The sequence below is a fragment of the Protopterus annectens genome, chromosome 17.part0 (genome assembly GCF_019279795.1).
Source record: "Protopterus annectens isolate FY-2018-M chromosome 17.part0, PAN1.0, whole genome shotgun sequence".
In the NCBI taxonomy this organism is placed as follows: domain Eukaryota; kingdom Metazoa; phylum Chordata; order Ceratodontiformes; family Protopteridae; genus Protopterus; species Protopterus annectens.
The window spans coordinates 50,538,619-50,559,948 of NC_056751.1; positions in this window are offsets into that span (position 1 = coordinate 50,538,619).

Genomic DNA, 21,330 nt, shown 5'->3' on the forward strand with positions numbered 1-21,330 from the left:
TTTCACAGGCAACTCGTATACTACATAGACCACAAAATTCAGTCCTTCAGGAAAGTTGATCAGTCATTTGTTTTTTGTTTCCTGTGAAGGTAACATGAAAACATAACCATTTACACAGATTATGCTTTGATACTGGTTATCTTGTGCCATTCCTTTTTGTTATTCTCACAATAGTAAGCCATATCCAGGCCATGTTAGGACCCATTCCTGTATGTCTTTGGTAGCTTTCTTGAAAAATGTGGACACGAAGTATTCTAGAGGCAGCACCTTGGGCCTGTGTACATACTTTAGCACTACAAACTGGATTCCTTTTCCAGGTCCAGAACAGACTTTGATAGGACCACCAATCTCCAGGACCACCTGGATTAGTAATTCATTTAGTTCTCCTTTCTTAGTTTCTAAGATGTGTAATCTACCCAAGTAACATAGGTTACTGCAACAGTAATCTAATGTTGAACATAGTATAGTTGCAAAGGCAGTCTTACCATAACAATATATGCTCTAATAGATCACTGTTGCAATTGCCGTCCTCTCCCTAAAGTCCCCCTCTTTTGCTGTGTTTTTCTATTGCCAGGTTTGGATGTATATAATCTTGTATACAGTTACTCTGGTTTGATGTTTCATAGCATTTTCCTTTCCGGCTATTGCCTCTCTCTTTGGGACAAGAAAGCTCTCATGTTCTTGGAGCTTTAACTGGCATTTTACAGGACAAGTTGACTTGTGGCAGGGGGTAGGACCCAAATAGCTTATGGTGCTGGTAAGTTTACTTACACAACTGTACTATTAACTACTGGATAGTAATCTCAAGTATGGCCTGCTGAGAATTGTACATAAAGATGGGAGGATGTGTTGTGTATGTAGAATGTATTTTGGGGAGAGGGGAGGAGAGATTTGAGTTTCAAAGCATTGGCAAAGAGATGTCAGTTCACAAAGACAGTACAGAAGTGAAAGTTAGCCAGATATCGAAAATGGATAAGACATAAAGGTGGGAATTAGAAAGTTCATGAGTGCACTGAAATAGGAGAAGATGAAGGCATAGTGGGAACAGGGTAAGTTGCTGTAAAGTAATTCTTTAAGTTACTAGCAGTTAATGGATAGGATTTTGAAATGTTAAGGAGAGAGGTGTACAGTCCAGATTAGCTTTGTATTTTGGAAAAAGAAATGATTCTACTGTTTTTTACAAAAAATTGGATTTAGCTGCATTAATGGCAGTTGTAGTAACCCTTTTATTGACCAAGAAAGTATGCAACACCCACTCTTATAAGAAAAGTACCAGCATTTTTCCCTGGTTTGCATTTGTTGTTCTAGTTCTGTAGTAGTATTTTTGTATGTTGCTAAACGTATTGTTAAAGTAGTGAAGTACATTAGTAGGGCTAGATGATAGGTCCAGAGGACATCAGTGATTGAAGATTCTTTGATTTCCATGCATCCATGATACTTATATCAGACCTGTCTCTGTGGCACAAAGTGTAAATGCAGTGAGTGTAGAATACAACGGATTAAGGGTTCAAATCCAGCTAAAAGGTATTTTTTAGGTGGGTTGGCATAATGATTAAGGTCTTTACCTCACAAATACAAGGCCATAGGTTTTGATTCTGACCACTGGCTATGGGGTTTGAGGGTTGGCTTAATGGTTAAGGTTTTACCTTACAAACACAAACTACAGGGTTTGATTCTTGGAAAGAATGGCTAGGCTTAAAAAAAATCTCACTGGGGTCATAAAATCTCCCTTGGATCATTTGCGCCTAGTAATTACCTATGAACCTTTGATTATATATCAGCATGAACTTGTATAAAGAGGTCCATCTTCATTTATAGCAGGACATGCATCTGGTGATTTGGTGTCTGAAACTTTCATAGCTCTTTTTTTACAATTAATTATTTGCAAAATTGTTTCCTGTCCAGATCTCTGTTGCTGTACATTGAGTTACAACATTAAAAAGATGGTTTGCTTTTGTTATGAGAAAATGTTCACAGGACACTTTCTGATGCCAGTCATAGTCCTACAGAAGCCAATTCTGTAGTGAACTGTCTCAGCCCCTGTTTACTGATGCCTCTTAAGTAGTCCATTGGTCTATCTTTAATGCAAAAGCTCCCCCTTTAGTGGGGGAAGCCTTGCTGTGACCTCATTTCATCTTTGACCCAGGCTTCTTTTACCTCAGGAATGTTGTCATCCAGAAACGGCCACCGGACACTTTTATGCCCCTCCCATTTTCTCTTATTCATAAATTCTTATAGAAAACCAGAGCGAACAACTTCGTAGTCCATTATCATAGCCTCATTTTGGCCTTAATCTTCTGGAGAAGCCTCTCTGCCTGAGGCCCTTCAGAACTCTCCTGACCCATTGTTCAGGAAAGTCTAACCCAGATCTTCAATCTGTCCTTCTAATCACAACATTGATTCATTTCCATTAATGGTCTTGGTGTGTTTATATCTCAAGGGTACTAGTGATACTTACCTCTGCCCAGAGGCCTAATACTTGAAAAAAAGTGTAAGTGGACACATATGTGTGTGTATATATATCTATCTATATATATATATATATATATATATATATATATATATATATATATATATATATATATATATATATATAAAATCTATATATATGTGTGTGTGTGTGTGTGTGTGTGTATATATATATATATATATATATATATATATATATATATATATATAATGTATATGTATGTGTGTGTATATATATATATATATATATATGTATATATATATATATATATATATATAATGTGTGTGTGTGTGTGTATAAGTATATATGTGTTCACTTCTGCAGTACAAGAAGTGATAAATTATGTCTGTTGGATCTTTGACATAGGATTAAACTACTCTATTTCTCTGTTAAAAGTTAGAAAACAAACCTATACCTTATCAAATTTCTAATTTTTTAGCATTAGTCTCATTAAAAGTATACAAGGCCTTTCTTGAAGATACCTTCCTTGTTTGACCTCCTTTCAAAGATCCTGACCCTCCACAAAATTGTATCAGTGCATTAAAGAAATTGACTGTTCTTCCTTTGAATCAGTTGCTACTGTAGGGATAATACATGTATCACGGATAACATGGATAATCAGTATATTAGCCTGCCTTTAATTCTTCCCTAATAACTGAAAGCAGGGCAAATATTTGCAGAATTGTAGTGATGCTCATAAATAGTTCTGTCTACACAAAAAATCAGAGCTAAATCCTTAAGGCACGACTCAGTTCTTTGCGATATTTTTCTAATTGAGTTTTAAAACTTCTCAGTCATTAATTTGTCCACGTAGTTGCCTGATTGCATGTCTCATAACAGACTTGAATGCAGTAAATGATTGCCTTCTCTGCCTGGCTTGAGCTCAGTTAACAAGGACAGTGGCTGCCTCTCAGGTTTTTTTTTTTTTTTTTTTCCTGAGACATTCGCCTTTAGATGTTATTTGTGCAGTAACTATGTGACCTTCAGTGGATTTTTCATCATACTGTAAACTGGATGTGATATCTAGGTCTTGGTTCATTTGGGTCCATAATTATTATAGGCATGTTCCCATGAAGGTGACCACCCAAGAGAATAACTTTGGCTAGGATCTGCCACTTTGCCCACGTAATCAGGTCATTGGACCACAAGTACCAATATGACTCAGTCATAGCGCATGTGGGTGTAAATGACCTGAGATGTACATCCCTAGACTATATGAAGAGAAACATCATGGAGCTCTCGGAATATGTATCCCAGGCTGGTATGAGCCTAGCATTGAACAGCATTTTACCTTCTCCAAGGATGATTCCACAGTACAAACAAAAGATGAATGACTTTAATAGCTGGCTTAGTTTCTGGTGTCATTCTAAAAGGGTGCATGGAAACCGATGGTAAACAGACCATGCTGCTTTGCCAAGGATGGTCTGCACCTCTCCCCTCTAGGCTTTTGAATATTAGCTAAAACATTGTCTTCCCCATAGTGCCTTTTTTAAGCAATGCCAAACTGAAAGTACATTCAACATAGCAAATCAAAACCAAGAAAATCTAAAGGTATTACTGTTCAGGGCTAGGAGAGTAAACAAACTCAACTCCCTAGAAGCTCTCTTCGCCCTAGAGAATGCTGACATCTGTGTGGTGACTGAGACATGGTTTAAAGCTGTGGTGAGCACACAGACAGTGCAGGGTTATAATACCTTCCACACATTTAGACCAGCTACAACACAGACAGGGACTAAACATGGAGGTGTCTCCTATTTACATCAAAAATAAATATACCTCAAGACTGGTCAAACAGGACAATGCACTTGAGCTACTCCATGTTAAAATCACCATAGGCAAAATCCAATACCACCTCCTTGCAAGCTATATCCCCCTATGACCCAGAAAACCCATACCATGTATTTAAACTTATTGGAAACACTCACCACCCAACACAATACCATATTCATGGGTGACGTTAATTACCCCAGTATTAACTGGTAATCCTATATGACGCCAAACATACAGGCACAGACATTCCTGGATTTTGTCAACATAAACTCCCTGGAACAGATTGTCAGTACACCAACTAGAGGTGCAAACATACTGGATCTGGTCCTCACTAATATGGGAGAGTGCTGCGCACCCCCAGGTGTAATGTCTTCCCTTGTAAGGTCAGACCACAAAATGGTCTCCTTTTGAAGTAAAAATAAAACCTGGACCCTCCACTAACCCTAGAATATTCCGGAACTAGTCTAAGGCTAACTTCCTGCTATTAAGTGATAACCTGGCAAAATTTCATGTTCCCATAAACCCTGAGAACACTGCTACCTATTCAGAACTATTCACAGAAACCCTATAAAAGCATGTTAATAGTTGCATATAGGCAGCTGTACCCAACAGGAAGGAGTACAGAACTAGCTCAAAAAACAAGCCACCATGGTGGAATCACAAAATCAATAGGCTGTATAAAAAAGGAAGGAAATCAAGGCAAAAATGAGGAGATGCAGCACCCAGCAGGATGAAAGCACTCTCATCAAACTAAACAATCAACTCTGAGGACAAATAAAGTCTACCAAAGCCAAATTTGAGGTACATTTGGCTTCCCAGTCCAAGGACAACCACAAGGCCGTGTGTGTGTTCACCCTCAAAGGCAATGCACAACTGTGTGCACAGCTCATAGTAAATGGAGACAACTACACTGAGCCAGAAGATATGACAAACCTAGTGGATGGCAAATTCAGCTCTAACTTTACCTTTTGTCCCCCTCAACCTTCCCTCAGGAAATACCATCAGATATAACTCCTCCTACTATAACTAAGGAACAGATCCTTAATGCTCTCTCTAAGGCTAAGAACATTGCATCAATGGGTCCAGATAATATCCCAGGATGCCTTCTACATAGCATGAAACATGACCTGTCAGGCTGTCTGGAATTGCTATTTAACTTTAGCCTCCAAACAGGCTTTGTGTCTCATGGAGAACAGCAACAGTCATCTCCCTGCACAAAAGGTGGGCCATCTGCAGACTCTGGAAACTACAGACCCATAAGTCTCACTAGTCTAGTCTTATATGCAAAACCATGAAAGGATTATCATGGAAATGATCAATAATTATAAGGTAAACCTCCAGATCCTGGACTAAACCCAGTTTGGTTTCATCAAGAGCAGGTCATGCCTACTCAACCTGGTGGACTTCTTTGAGAAGGTCACCACAGCAATGGATAAGAGCAGAATGGTTCACACTGCCTACCTTGACTTTCCAAGGCATTTGACACAATACCCCACTCTGGCATTGTTGAAAAACTCAGGAGGTTAGGTACAAACCCATATGTCACCCAGTGGATAGCCAACTGGCTGACAGACCGTACCCAGGAAGTTAGAATTGGGGAGTCCATCTCTAGAAAGAGGCCAGTAACAAGTGGAATCCCTCAGAGATTGGTCCTTGGACCGCTGCTTTTTGGCATTTACTTCTCTGAAGTCAAGGTCTATGTTGGTAGTCTCTGGCTGACTAAATTTGCAGATGATTGTAAATTAGGAGTTGTCATTGCATCCCACACTGACACAAATGTTCTCTAGGAAGGGCTGAGACAGACAAACAACTGGTGTCAGAACCATGGACTAAAACTAATTGCCAAGTAACGTATAACAGTATCGTTCAGGAAGTCATCCACCCCTAGTAACAATCTTATTGACAACACACCCCTTAGAGTTGACCCAGTAGTCAGGGATTTAGGGACACACACATAGACAGTAATCTATCCTTTGACCGTCGTGTGTCTACAGTAGTGAGGAAATCATTCCATGTTGCACAACTTATAAACAAAGGTGTGGGATTTAGGTCCAAAAAAGTAATTGTTCCACTGTATTTGCCATTCATTGGACCTATCATTGAGTACAGTATCCCTTTTGGTATGTACCTAACCAGGCATATTCAACAAATGGAATGTCCACAGAGATGCCTTACTAAAAGAATACAGGGCATAAGTAAAATGTCCTATGCAGACCGCCTCAAGGCCCTCCCCCTGTATTCTGTCTCCTGCAGGCTGTTGAGGGGCTCTGTAGCAAGGCATACAGAGCATTGTGAGACCCCACTCTGCTGGACCTTGTGCATATCCACCAAAAAAACAGCAGCAGATTAACCCATTCAAAATAATTAAACCTTGCCCTTGATATAAGTAGGACCTGCTGGAGAGACTGGTATGTATCTCAGAGACTGCCCCATCTCTGGAACAGGCTCCCCATCCATGTGAAGGAGAGTTCCTCCCTAACCCAGTTCAAATGCAACTTGGACATTTGGAGGCAGAACAGGAACTCCATCCCTGGCTTGACACCTATGTCTCTAATGGACACAGACAACCTGTAAATAGTTCATCTCCCAAGCCCCTGTTTGTAAATGTTTCATCTCCCAAGCCTCTGCTTACACTTATGAAGGGTACCACAACTCCTCAGAAAGAGTGCATGGCTAGGCTTAAAAAGGCCCTTGTGGTCATTAGCCTAGTAAACGCCTACAAACGTACGACTCTGTTATACTGTTGATGAGGGTGATTTTTCTCATGCCAATTACAGGATTAATTTGCTTCCTCTAATGCTGTATGTGGATGAGCAGGTCCATTCTCATCAACATATCCTGCTCTCTTCCGTCAACCTCATTGCTGACATGATCTACAGTGTTTTATCAGTTTGTTTCCAGTCATTTGCAGAGATTTGTGAAAAAAATGGACTGGGCTGGTAGCCTGTGAATGTTTCAGATGCTAAATTTTGTACTAAATACCAGCCTCAGTCCTTGTGAGAAAAGCACTTAACTTTTTTTCATGGAAGGATTTATAGATTAACTTCAAGCTTTTATGAAAGGCCTTGCTGAGAGAACATGTCCGGGATTGTTGGTGAGTATGTGAAGAGAGAAGACTATAGATGAGTACAGTTTTTGAAAAGGTATTTTTACAATGAGTTGGGCTGTCTGTGGTGGTTGACTAGATGGGTAATATTATAGCAGTAATTTTGTTGATGGAGCTTGTCAGCTGTACCTCATCATGAGCAGCATTTCTCATTTTGACTCTTAAATAGACAACATTGGATCATGGAATGTTTTCGTTCATTCAGGCATGTTGTTTGTCGGATCTGACAAGATTGGACATCAGTGCCGATCTTGAGCTTATCAGTTCCAGAACTGACTCCTCCCCAACCCATAATTCCCTAGGTTGACCCTCGGATACTCAGATCTCATTTGCTGCTCAGACAATTAAGATGCACAGAGAGCTCTCAGCGAATCTATGAAAGTTTCTGCTCAGCTACATTCTTGTCCTACCGTGAGAGTTTTTCTTTTAACTCTCACTAGTTTTTTAATTATAGCATATCTTAGTATTACTTAGTTTAAAAAAGAAAGTTGTTTTATCTTTCATAATTATATATTTTTTTATAGTTTTTAGGTCTTACTCTTTAGTCTGTCCTAATTGATATGCTTAGTGTTTTTAGTAATTTGTGTATTTTCTTGTGTGCAAGCGTTTCTATTTCTGCTTTCAGGATGTCAGAAGTGTGAGGCTTCAGAAGTGTTCAGAGTGTGGGTACAAGTTGCACCTTCTGGATCCACATTCTGTAAGTGTGTCTATTATCATCTTGGTGCTGCACAACTAGACATAGACCGACAGTCTTATTTAGCTTTTAGTGCTAGGCCCCTTCAGACACAATGGGAAAATTAGAATTTAAAGGGCTCCTTCCCACTCAGGCAGGGGCCTACCCCTTCATCACCTTCTTCTTTCTCTAGCAAATAGAAGGATAAGTTAAAATTGAAAGGTCAGGACAGGGAGTAAGAAAAGAAAATGAGTGAATCTTCACAAACTTCAAAAAAAAGACATCCATGGAACTGACAACGTGCCTATCAGTCCTGACCCAAAGATTCCAAGAAGATTAGAATTGACTAACCTTCAGCCCCAGTCTCCTTCACAAAGCCAGTGGCTTCAACACTTCATTCACCTATACCTCAGGTGAAAAGATACTTTTGACCTCCTTTGGTGGCATCATCCTCTCAGTCATCTAAAATTCTTACAGAACTTAACGTTGACAGGATGATGAAATTTTTTTGTGGATTCATCTACAGCTTGGTATTATCCCGGTACTCTCCCCAGGGAAGGTGACAAGTGTTGGCCATCTTATCCCCCCATGCAAGAATCGGCACATATCCAACCTATGACTTCTGATTCATCAGAACTGATTGGAACCGTAGTTCCTTTGTTGGCATCAGAACTTCTGGCATCTTAAGTGCTGACTGTATCCCAATGTCTCTCAACTCCAGTTCCATTGGATCAAGATGATACGTGGAGCCAAAGCTTAGAAGCCAAGCTTTGGGGGGAGTTTGTTGATATTGAGATTTTCTGAGCTGTTTCTTCCCCACAAGGCCTCAGCTGTAGGTAGCTTGGGTCCGAGTTCTACTTTGGAACCAAGGCTCATTGGTGCTGAGATTTCTCTTTCTTCTTCAGAGTGGAGGGAATCATCAGCGCTAATAGCAGCCTCAGCTTTTGAAGCATTTGAAAGGGTTTTGGCCTCTTTCAAAGATAATGCGGTTCCACCCAAACCCCACCTACAATCTGCTCCTTATCCTCCTCTTCATCCAGTCATAAAGGGACAGCCAACAGAAAAGGTTTCTGAGGAAGTCTGCTTTGTCAGTTCGTTAGATACTGAACCCCCAGAAGGTGACTCCAGAAGATGGACGTGTAAGCAGAAACATCTAGACTTATCACCTGAGTCAAGATACTGACTTAAAGGAAGGAGAGGGCTCCCCTTGCTTCCTCTCTGAAGATATCTGCTTTGGAGACATTCCAGAATTAATGAAACAGAGAAGGGGGACATCCCAAGACCCTTCTCCAGGTGAGTCAGTATTCTTGGAAAGGCTTGGTTCAGGACCAACTCCGTCCTGGTTGGTACCACCCATTGATCCCCTTATTGGGCTAATGGCTTACCAGGTGTGGAAGGACCCTGATGTGGGGGAACCCATACCAAAAACTGCTGATTGCATATTACCTGCCCTTACTGTTAGGAAGCACTGGCGTATGTAGATGCTATGGTGGTGGCAGCACCCACCAAGAAAGAGCTATTGGAAGAAAGCCCTTCTGTTCATTGTCCCAATAGATAGTTTAGAGTGATGGACAAATATTGAAAGCTAATCTGTGCATCAGCAGTATTCACCCTTAGATTGCTGAACTGTTTTGCTCACCTAACAGGATTCCAGAGAGACTTGACAAAGGAGATCTCCAAGTCCTTCTAAGGTATTGTCATCAGATGTTTAGAAGACGGCAGACTCCCAGCTTTCTACTGTGGCCATGCATCTACTATCAAATGCAGCTGACAGCACAGCCAGAGCAGGAGGCATTGGTATCCCTATGCCCTGACTTGCCTGGATGCGACTGTGTGAGTTCACTGAAGGCTTTGAGTCCTCTGTCATTAATGCCCCCTATGATGGGTCCTCCTTATTTGGACCTAAAAGGATATACTTACCAGGAGTGAACAAGATAGCAAGACTCTCTCTCTGCAGTTCAAGTATGCTTTTCCACCCCTCAAAGAACATTCTGTAGAAACCGGAGATCAGAGAAGATGTGGTTCCACAAATATCAGGGGTATTCCTATGACTCCAAAGGTAACAGACCCTCCCAAGGCAGAGGGGGAGGCAGTTTTAATGGATGATGCTCCAAAAGGCAGAGGCGGACCACAAAATCAGTTCTTTAAAGGTTCATTTTTGGAGAAAGTCCTTTATTACTTCTGAACAGTTGCCCAACTGCTATGCTATGGAGAAAGTCAAGGGGTTGTCTCTCCTTGTACCCTCAAGCCTGGTAGAACATAGCGTCAGATTCATGAGTGCTAAGGATAATATCCACAGGCTGTTCAGTTCCCTTTTTCCTCCAACCCCAGAAGAAAAACAGTGTTCCACTGAGAGCAATTTGACCAATCAGAGGGATTTAGCAGCCATAGAAATTTCAAAGCTGCTAGAAAGAGTCATCCAACCAGTTCCCCATAACTAGTTAGAATCCAGAGTATATTCCAGCTTCTTATTAGTGCCGAAGAAGATAAGGGACCTCAAACCATTTTGGATCTAAGGCATTTAAACCAGTTTGTAAAACAGACAAAATTCCTGATGGTCATGGTTCAGTCCATTTTGCCTCTACCGAGGCAGGATAATTGGATGTGCTGTATAGATCTCCATGATCTTTACTATCACATCAAAATAGTGAAGCACCTCAGGAGATTTCTCTGCTTTCAGCTGGAAAACAATCATTTCCATTTCAGAGCTCTGCCATTTGGTCTTACCACAGCCCCCAGGGTGTTTACCAAGATAATGGCTGTAATAGTGGCGCACCTGCACCATCAAAGGATATAGTCTTGCCATATCTAGACAGTTGGCCTCTCACTGCTCCCATCGAGCATCTTCTTCTCAATCACCATGACCACAGTTGCTTCGGAACCTAGGAATTTCATAATAAATCTAGCAAAATGTCAGATAAGTCCAACAAAAAACTGTAGAGTTCATAGGGTGCCACCTAAATATAAAACTTGATAGTCAGCCTTCCCTAGACCAGGGTTCAGTCACTTCACCTGACAGCCCTACACATTATTAATCACCCAGCAAGATTAATCATATGTCTCTTAGTTGTCAGGGTATCTATGATTCTTATACTGCAGTGGACTTTGAGTACAATGCACACAATCTGTCCACCCTCAGCTTGCAAAAATGTGGAGTCTGCAAAACCCACATTGCCTGGTGGATAACTTCCCAATCAGTGACCAATGATGTCTTTTCCAGATAGATCCTCTGACAGCAACAGTGACCATGGACTCATCCCTTCTAAGGTGGAGAGGCATTTTAAAGGAAAAATGGTCCATGGTGCATGGTTGATGACAGAGGCCAGTCTTCACATCAGTGTCTTGGAGATGTGGGTGTTTCCTCAAGCACTGCAGGCATTTCAGGACCTACTCCCCAATTGTATGATGTTCATTGGTAACATGACTGTTCATCAACAAACAAGAGAAATCCCTTCTTATCCTGTTTGTCGGGGAGCCCGACAATGGACAATATCTTCTAAATGCTTTCTCATAGCAATGGACATCCCAGAACCTTCAAAGTACTCTGACAAACTGAGCAGAACACTACTAATGCCTCATGAGTGATCCCTCAACCATGCAGTGGCACAAGCAATTTTCAGTTGCTGAGGCCATCCTGGCTGTGACCTGTTTGCCTCCCATCTAAACAACAAATGCAGCAGGTACTTTGCCCTGATTTTCCCACAGGGAGAGTCACCGAGGGATATTCTGGTTTACAGCTGGCTCCCAGGTCTCCTGTATACCTTTCCCCTTTTAACCCTAATGAGCAAGTTCATACACAGGGTCAGACAGTGTTTTCTTCATTGCACCCTTTTGGCCCCGATAAGCTTGATGTTATGTGATCCTATCTCGCCTACATTCTGAATTATGGGTTCGGAGCCGATCCTCTATGCCAAAGAGCGAAGTCTCTTATTGGCTGAGCTTACTATATCCCAGGATGCACCACTGCCAGTCCCCCAGATCTCGTTTGCCGCTTCCCTGCAAAGACGTGGTCTCAAGCTGGCTGGGCTGAGTAGCTTTTACTAACTACTTTTTCTGACAGTTTTTGCTCTTTATATCACAAAAGCTCTTTTAACGGCTATCGCTCCTTTGTGTACGTTTGAATTGTGAAATTTGTTGTGTGTGATTGGGTTGAGTTTGTTTCGGCCCCCCTAACAATCCAGGGCCTTTTCGGTCAACCTTTGTAAACTTTAAGCTTTTAGTGGTTTAAAGATCCCGGTCATTACAGCTAAGGTTGTGTTTTACACTATTACTGTAAGCCTTGGTTTTTTTGTCACAAGCGAATCTATAGTTGTTAAATTTCCTGTCAGAAGTTGTTTAACATCATGTCTCAAACCCCTAGGCCTTCGGCTTTAAAAATGTTCAAAATGTGCTTTTAAGATGTCTGTTACTGATGACCATTTACTTTGTGTATATTGTTTAGGGGCAAAGCACTTGCAGGAGTCATGCAGCGTATGTCACGCTTTTTCCTCCAGGGTCCTCCAGGAGAGGAAAAATAAATTGATTCTTAAGGGTTAATTAAACCCTCTTTTGAAGAAGCCTTGGCTTCCTCTCCGGCTCCTGCCAAAAAGAAAAGGGCTTCGGTTCCGACCAGTCCGTCGGATCCGACTGCCAAGAGACCTAGGCAGACCTCTCCTTCGGCTCCAAAGACCTGCCTCGATGCCTCGACTCCTCTGGCGCCGATGGCTGGGGCATCGAGGCGGGTCACCTCGGCTCCACTGCTCTCGGAGCCGACCAGACACTTCCTCCTCGGCCGAAGTCTACCTCGGCACCGATGGAATCTGGTGTGTATTCCTCGGCGCCGATTCTCATCGAGTCGCCTCCCTAGTCCCTTGGGGCCGAGGAGAGGTCTTCTCGAACCCGTTCTGTTTCCTCTCGGTCTTGAGAATGTCGGATTCTGATATAGACAGGGTGCTCCAAAGACTGTTCCAGTCCCCAGTCTTCCAAAAATTTGTTTGTTCCGACCCAGTTGGCTTGAGCCGATGACCATGACCCACCCCATTGCCATTCCTCCTCCGACTGCTTGAGCAGGTGCTCTTGGAGCCGGTGGAGATCTCAGGGTCGGCTCCGACCCTTACTCCAACCCGGGCCTCGGGTCCGAGTTTGGTACGCGGACTTCTTCGGCTGGACCCGAGGTGATGTTTGGGACCTATGCTTTCAGTTCCGAGCCTCCCTCTCGGTGCTTGGCCAAGGGACTTCCGTCTACTATCATGGCTCCGGAGACCGGACACTCCCAGGATTCTGGGGTCCGGCTTTCAAGGCCATGAGGCGTGCCTTGGCCAAGTCCTCGACGGCCATCTCTCCCGGTTTAGCAGCACCTTCCCTGGGCGTGGAGACTGGGTCTTTGGCAGTTCCCTGTCCGTAGCCAGCGGAGCCCCGACGCATGAGGTTACCCCCAGTCGGGGTTCGCCTGCTCCTGAGGGTTCTTCGGAGTTGTCTTCAGAGCAAGCCCCCAAGGAAGAGACCGTGCAAGAGGAAGCACGTGGACTCCCGTCTATTACATCGGACACTGATATGGATGATGCGGAGGGGTCCCAGATGATGTCTCATTTGCAGACATCTTAGAGATCCTCAAACAACGAGGCGGCTGGATATCCAAACCCTCTGCTGACGAATCAGTGCTCCTCAAGGCCTTTGGGGCTCAGCCCTCCGCCTCCTGGGTGTCTCCGCCCTTGCTTCTGGATTTAGTTTGTCGAACATCCAGATACCGTGGAACCAGTCCCTTCTCGTCCAAATAAATTTTTATCTGCTCCCCGAGAAGGAGTTCCTTACTAAAGGCGTGGCTGTAGATGCCATGGTGGTGGCATCTGCTACACAACAAGGCGTGGCAGAGGCTTCAACGTCCATCCATCCTCCTAATAAGGAGTCTAGGAGTATGGATAGCACCCTGACTTCAGCGGCCTTTACCTTAAGGTCTCTGAATTATTTGGCACATTTTACCAGGCTTCAGAGGGATCTGGTCAAGGAGTTGTCAGATTCCCTGTAACCTACCTGAGCAGCTAGCCCAGTCCGTTAGCTCTCAGTTGGCTATCCTTACGTCAATTGCTAACTCGTCCATGAGGCTCATTTCCTATGCGCGGAGGAAGGCGGAGGCAGGCACAGGCGTGGCTCTCGTGACAAGCCTGGCTCGTCAGTTCGGAGGCCTTCAAGTCTTCCTTCCCTTTGATGGGTCCTCATTGTTTGGACCCAAGGTGAAAGACACCCTTACCGCTGTGAGCAAGAGGGAAAACGTTATCTGCCATAGGGGCCCGTTATTCCACCAAGGCCAAAGGAGGGGAAAATGTGGTTCGAAAATCTCGCAATCGTTTTCTCCCAACAGCAGGAAGATTCCCGTCCAGAGGCAGAGGCGGGAAATTTTTCACCAGAGGCGGCAGAGGGCCCCGCAATTCTGGAGACCGCGAGTCCTTTCGTGGCTCTTCAGCCTCCCACACGACATGAGGGATTGCCCGGCTGTGCTGCTCGAGCCAGTCGGGTGTCGTTGCCAAGCACCTAAAAGCCTGGGAGTCAATCACTCAGGACAGATGGGTGCTTCGATAATTGCCGGAGGTTACACCATCCCATTCAAATACTCACCCTCCGTCCAAGAGAATCCCGGACCCACCACCCAGTCAAAGGGAAATAGCAGCGCTTTAAAGCTGCTAGAAAAGGAGTCATCCAACCGGTCCCCACAGACCAGATCGGATCAGGAAATTACTCCAGGTTCTTTTAGTGCCAAAAGACAGGGGACCTGAGACCAATATTGGATCTCAGCAGACTGAACCAATCCGTCACGAAATCCAAATTCGAATGGTCACGTTGCAATCCATTCTCCCGTTGTTGGAGAAGGATGTTTGGATGTGCTCCATAGACCTCAAGGACGCCTATTATCACATACCGATACATCAGGCGTCCAGAAGGTATCTGCGCTTCAGCCTGGGAGTCAGTCATTACCAATTTTGTGCTCTGCCCTTTGGTCTCACCACAGCCCCCAGGGTGTTCACCAAGTGTTTGGCAGTAGTGACGGCTCACCTGAGGAGTCTTGGATTCCAAGTGTTTCCCTATCTCGACGACTGGCTCCTGACTGCCACCACCAGGCATCTACTAATGGACAACCTCAAAGCCACCATCTCCTGGGTGTTTCCCTGGGATTACATTCAATTGGTCAAAGTCTGTCTTGCTGCCCTCTCAGCGCATAAAGTTTATAGGAGCAGAGATAGACTCAAGATTGATGCGTCTTTCTTCCTGCCGAAAGGATCCGAACCAGGGCCAAGTTCAAGCTCTGATCTCGAGATCCAAAGCCCCAGCCAGGATGGTCCTACAGGTTCTAGGCTCAATGTCTGCCACGGTACTTTTAGTTCCTCTAGCAAGGTTACACATGAGGATTCTTCAGTGGCTCTTGTCAACTCAATGGTCCTTTCAGGATCTTCCCTCAATCATCACATCATGATTACGGAAATATGCAAAGGGACCTTCGCTGGTGGCTTCAAACATCCAACTTGGATCAGGGAAAACCCTTTGTTCTCCCCTCCAGTGGTTACCCTGACGACAGATGCCTCCCAGATAGGGTGGGGGCATTGTCTGGGCAGGCTAGTTCAGGGCTCCTGGCTTAGCTCTTCTCCACATCAACGTGCTGGAGATGAGGGCTGTACTTCTATCCCTACAGGCCTTACACAAGTTTCTTCCTCAGGGCATCATCGCCATCCACACAGACAACATGTCGGTGGTTTGGTATCTGAACAAACAAGGAGGGACCAGATCGTATCCCCTTTGCAGAGAGGCCATGAGAGTGTGGGAATGGGCTGTAGCTACCAACCGCTTCTTGGTAGCGACCCACATCCCGGAAAGTCAAATGTATTGGCGGACAAATTAAGCAGGACAATTCTCTCTCCTCACGAATGGTCTCTAAACCGGCAGCCCAGGTTTTCAAGAGATGGGGACTCCACAAAACACCAAGTGCCAAAGGTTCTTCTCCTTGATTCCACATCAGGAAGTACCAGCCATGGATGCTCTAGCACAACCTTGGCCAACAGGGCTACTTTATGCCTTTCCTCCAATTCCACTCCTTCCCAAAGTTATTCAAAAGCTTCTCAACTAGGGTCTTCAATGATTCTGATTGCCCCATACTGGCCTCGTCAGATATGGTTTCCTTACCTGAAAAAGCATGCAGTGGACGATCCGTGGACCTTAGACCTGATCCCGGATTTGCTAATCCATCAGTCGGGACATTGGCATCAGTCCCTTCAATCTCTGAAATTGACAGCTTGGCTCCTCCACTTCCAACCTTAGTTAGAAGTCACACACTAGACCAGTTGTTCACATTTTATCTTAAACCCACCACTAACAAATTGTACCTCAGTAAGTGGAAGAGGTTTGCTATCTGGGCTCAACTCAAGGGCTTAGACCCTATCACTGCTCCTGTCCCAGAGGTTTTGAAATTCTTAACATCCCTGTTTAATCAGGGATCTTCTGTCTCAACTATTAAAGTTCAACTAGCTGCTATCTCTAAATTCCATGAATCCACGGATCCTCCTTTGATGAGCAGCAGACTATGCAAAATATTCATTAAAGGTGCGAGTCTGTTAAGACCACCAGTTTTTCATCCTGCACCTCCGTGATCTTGATTTGGTGCTTATTAACATCTCCCTTTGAACCGGCTGCTACATGCGAATTAAAATATCTGTCTTGGAAAACGGCATTCTTAGTGGCTATTACGAAGAGTCTCAGAGCTTCAAGCCCTGTCTATTAAACCACCGTATTTGATTTTCCACAAAGATAGAGTATCACTTAGGCCTAATCCATCCTTTGTCCCAAAGGTCTGCTCTAGTTTCTGTCTTCAACAATCTCTAGAACTACCAGTTTTCTTTCCAAAATTCTCTAATGAAGCAGAATACACTCTCCATAAATTGGATGTTCACAGGCAATTACGCTTCTATTTAGACAGGACTCAGCAACTTCGTAAGTCAGACCAGTTGTTTGTGTCCTTCTCAGATAATAAATTGGGCCAAACCATCACAAAGCTACAATCTCAAAATGGATCAGAGATTGCATAACTCAGGCCTATTCTTCTTGAATAAACATCTTACATCATCTATCAAAGCTCATTCTACCAGAGCTATGGCTACTTCTATAGCCTTTCATTCCAAGCTCGCTATATCGGAAATTTGTGCTGCGGCTACTTGGTCCAACCCGCACTTTCATTTCCCACTACAAATTGGATGTGGCATCTAAAGGGCGAGCATCATTTGGTTCCACGGTACTCAGGAGTGTTTTCCAGTGAGCCACCCAGGATTCAGGTGCTAGGGCGCTGTCCCATCATTCAGAATGTAGGCGAGATAGGATCACATAACATCTTTTAGTTATGTACTCACCATAACTTCAGATGTTTGGGATCCATCTACCCTCCTTCCCCTGCCTTTCAGATCAGAAGAGATTGAACGGTTTTGAGCTCCACTGTTTTTATCTTGTTTCATCTGACGATGTTATATAAGCAGGGTATGCATGTGTGCATGTATGCGGACAAACTAGATCTGGGGGACTGGCAGTGGTGCATCCTGGGATATAGTAAGCTCAGCCAATAAGAGACTTCGCTCTTTGGCATGGATCGGCTCCGAACCCATCATTCAGAATGTAGGCGAGATGGATCCCAAACATCTGAAGTTATGGTGAGTACATAACTAAAAGTTTCCCTTTCCTGTGGCTTCTTCTAGTACATCCTCCATGGATTTAGATCAGTGTTTGGATCTACTATTCAACCCCTCTGGACTTTCTCCTCTTGGTCAGATATCTGTGAAGTTAACTGCATGGTACCTCCAATTTTAACCATAGCCAGAGATGCCAGGCTTCAGCCTGAGTAGTTAACATTCTTTCTGCTTCACATCATTTACTAGGAAAGTATAACAGCAAATGGAAGAGATTTTCAGTTTGGGCCCATACCAAGGTGCTAGACCCCCTCTCAGCACCAGTTCGTTCATAGTTAAATTTCTGTCTGATGTCTTTGACAAAGGCTCCACTTTTTGCAACTATCAAGATTCAATTGGTGGCTATTTCCAGTTTTCATGTTGGTGTTAACAGCACACTGATTGCATCCTTCAAAATCTCAAAACCCTTTCTTAAGGGTACATTTCTGTTGGGCTCTCCCATTACAGACCCAGCACATCCAAGACTGGAAGCTCTGACTCAACCCTCTTTTTTGAGATGGATTTAAAATGTCTTTCTTTGAAAACTGTTTTTCTAGTCGTACTAACATCAGCCAGACGGATCTCAGAATTGTATGCCCTCTCATCAAAGACCCCATGTCTTTTATACCTATGGTGGCATCTGAAGCTTATTTAAATCAGTGTATACATCTTCTGGAGAACACCTCCTCCCATTTCCTAGATGTTCACAGATGAATCAGATTCTATATTCACAGGACAAAGGATTTCAGAAAAAATTACCAGTTGTTCACTTTGCTAGGCCATAATTAGGAAAAACAGTCTCGAAGGTAACTCTGTCTAGAAGGCTTTCAGACTGTGTATCATAGAAAAAACTTGCCTTTAGCAAGTAAACCTAAGGCACACCCAGCAAGAGCAGGTTCTACTTCTACAGCCTTCAGTAGAAGATTATCAGTTGGTCATATTTGTGCAGCGGCTACCTGGGCATCTGTACATACTTTTGTGTTCCACTATAAGTTGGATGAACAGTCAAGATCATGCTCATCTTTTGGCTCCACCATATTCAAGAAGGTCTTTCTCTGATACCACCCAGTTGACAGCTTGGGATTCTGCCCCTTGTGTTTGAACAGTTGAAAATAGACCACAGTGGATACAAAAGATGGCCAAGTGGAGATTACTTCCTGTCTGAGCACATTCTCACTGGTCTGAATCAGCCATTTCAGACTAGTAGGTTGATTTCCCTATATCAAGACTTTTTCCATTCCCTAGGTTAGTTCACTAAGGTACACACACATACATGTGTGTGCGTGTGTATGTATGTATGTACGTATATACACACACACACACACACACACACACACACACACACACACATAAATATAGATATACATTTTACATCCTTTAAGGAGCAAACTCGATCTGAGTATCTGAGGGTCAACCTAGGGAATTATGGGTAGGGAAGGAGTCAGAGCTGTGGAATCGATAAGCTTGAGATCAGCGCCAAGGACAGATCCCATTGAATCCGACAGTCCACATGTTGGAAGTGGATCAAAATGAGAGAGCATGGATCTAACATTATGATAAGTATATGACTTTCGTTTTCACACAATTCCACATAGAAAGGGTTTACCACACATTAAGAATTTTTAAACAAATATTCATGGTAAGTAACACTAAATCATATTAAGTCATGAAAAGAACTGTTTATAAGCATGAATTAACACTTTAGCAATGTTATGAGCCTCCTAGTTAAAGTTGCAGTTGTTACATATTTTGCCCATTTTTTTCACATCATGAGAGGTACGGCTGCACATTTTGGAGATGGAAAGATAAGAGCTATGGGGATTGCTCTTGAGAGAAATACACTGTTAAATTAATTAGGTTCTCCAAAAGGTTCTCCAAAAGCATGAAGTTTTGCGAGTACTAGGATGACATAATGTTTAGTAAGGATGAAAAGTGAGTGGCAGTAGTAGGTGAGGGCACTTGTACAAAGATGACGGAGAGTTTAGTACTGAGACAGATGGCGAGAAGTGTGATAACCCATTCATGGTCAGTGTATCATTTTCTGAGTTAGATGAGACAACAGCAGAGAGGGAGACTGAAAGCCTTTTTAGCAGAAAGCAGAAAGTTCCCTTCAGGTTTAGTGTTGGGGTAATCATTTCTTACAATATTACTCGAGATAGAGTGAAGAGGAGACGGTAATCATCAGATTTTAGCTAGTGTTTATAACTGCAGTGAAGTTATGGTCATGTGTTATAAGCCTGGCTTCTTAAAGTTCAAATTTGTTTGGCAATATTTATGCTGAGGTGTGGTAGATTATATTGAGCTTTACAGGACATGTTGTCATTCTGTGTGTGTGTTGGGGGGGGTGTCTATCCCATCTCCTAAGTTTTAATCTTTGAACTGAAGTTTTCGTGATGTTTCCTTCACCATACTCTTATCCAACTAACTTAGGTGTATACCATCTATTCTTACAAATATTTCCAAAACCTGTATTCATGTCATATCCTTGTGCATACTAGATTCTGAACCAATCCTGATTCTCTTCAGCCTGTTCTTCATGGCCATAGCTGGATGTAAGCAGTAGCTCTGAGAATTCTACTAAGCTTTCTACCTCCTCCTCCCCCCCTGCTCCCCAAAGCATGAACATCTGTGTCCACTGATGTAGCAATGAAGTGATTCTCTCCTGCTTCACCTTGCAGCTGTTATTATCATGGGTCATTATCTCCTAAGATTGAAATCTAGTACTGTTTTTACGATTAGTGGACTTAATTATTCCCACTACATCTTAAATACCTGCCGTCATGGAGTCTCCAACTGTTAGTAATATCTCTCCTGTTTTCATCTTCGTTATTAACGCTTGCTTCTTACAGTTCCATACCATTTGCTATTTTCCTACTGATCTTTTAATGTTTGGTTTGTCTTTAGCTTTCCCCTGTATTTTTACATTGTTGTAGCAGCTTTGATTTCACTGTTCACTTTACTTTATTCTCTATTCTTCTTTCTTCTAACTTGACTTTTCAAAATGTGTGTACATGTCCTTTACCACTGACATTTGGTTCTGATCCTCATTTTTAATGTACTAATTTTGATTTTCTGTAATCCTTTTCATACTCCATTCTTTTTGTTTTAATGCTTATCACTTAACATTTTCTTTATGACCCTGCCTCTGATTTCTTACTGAAATGTCCTTATTTATGACTGTTTTCATTTTGGGAAATAATTTTTGTGCATTTCTTTTCCCAGTACTTAAATTTCTTAATTTTACTGTGTGCCCATGAGGAATTCAGTGAGTCATCCAGTAGTTCATGTCTAACAAATCTTTACATTCCGCGTAAAAAAAATATTAATTAATTTAATTTATATGATACTTGTGTGAGCATGTATAAACAGCTCTCCACAATTTAATGATACCCAGGTGAAAGGAGCATTTCCTCTACTTTTCATTCTGTTGTTTCATTTAGCCCGGTTTTCTGTTTACTGTTTATGCTGCTCCTGAAGGGTAAAAGTAGGTCTGTTAATTATGTTAAGGGCATGTTGGGTCTAAAGCTGCTGATCCATTTATTCCCAGTCTCCAGGTCCTTTGTAAATGTCACCTTGAAAAGAACCCCCCTGCTCTCTAAAAAGCAACAACCATCATTTCTTCTGTGACACTGAGTTT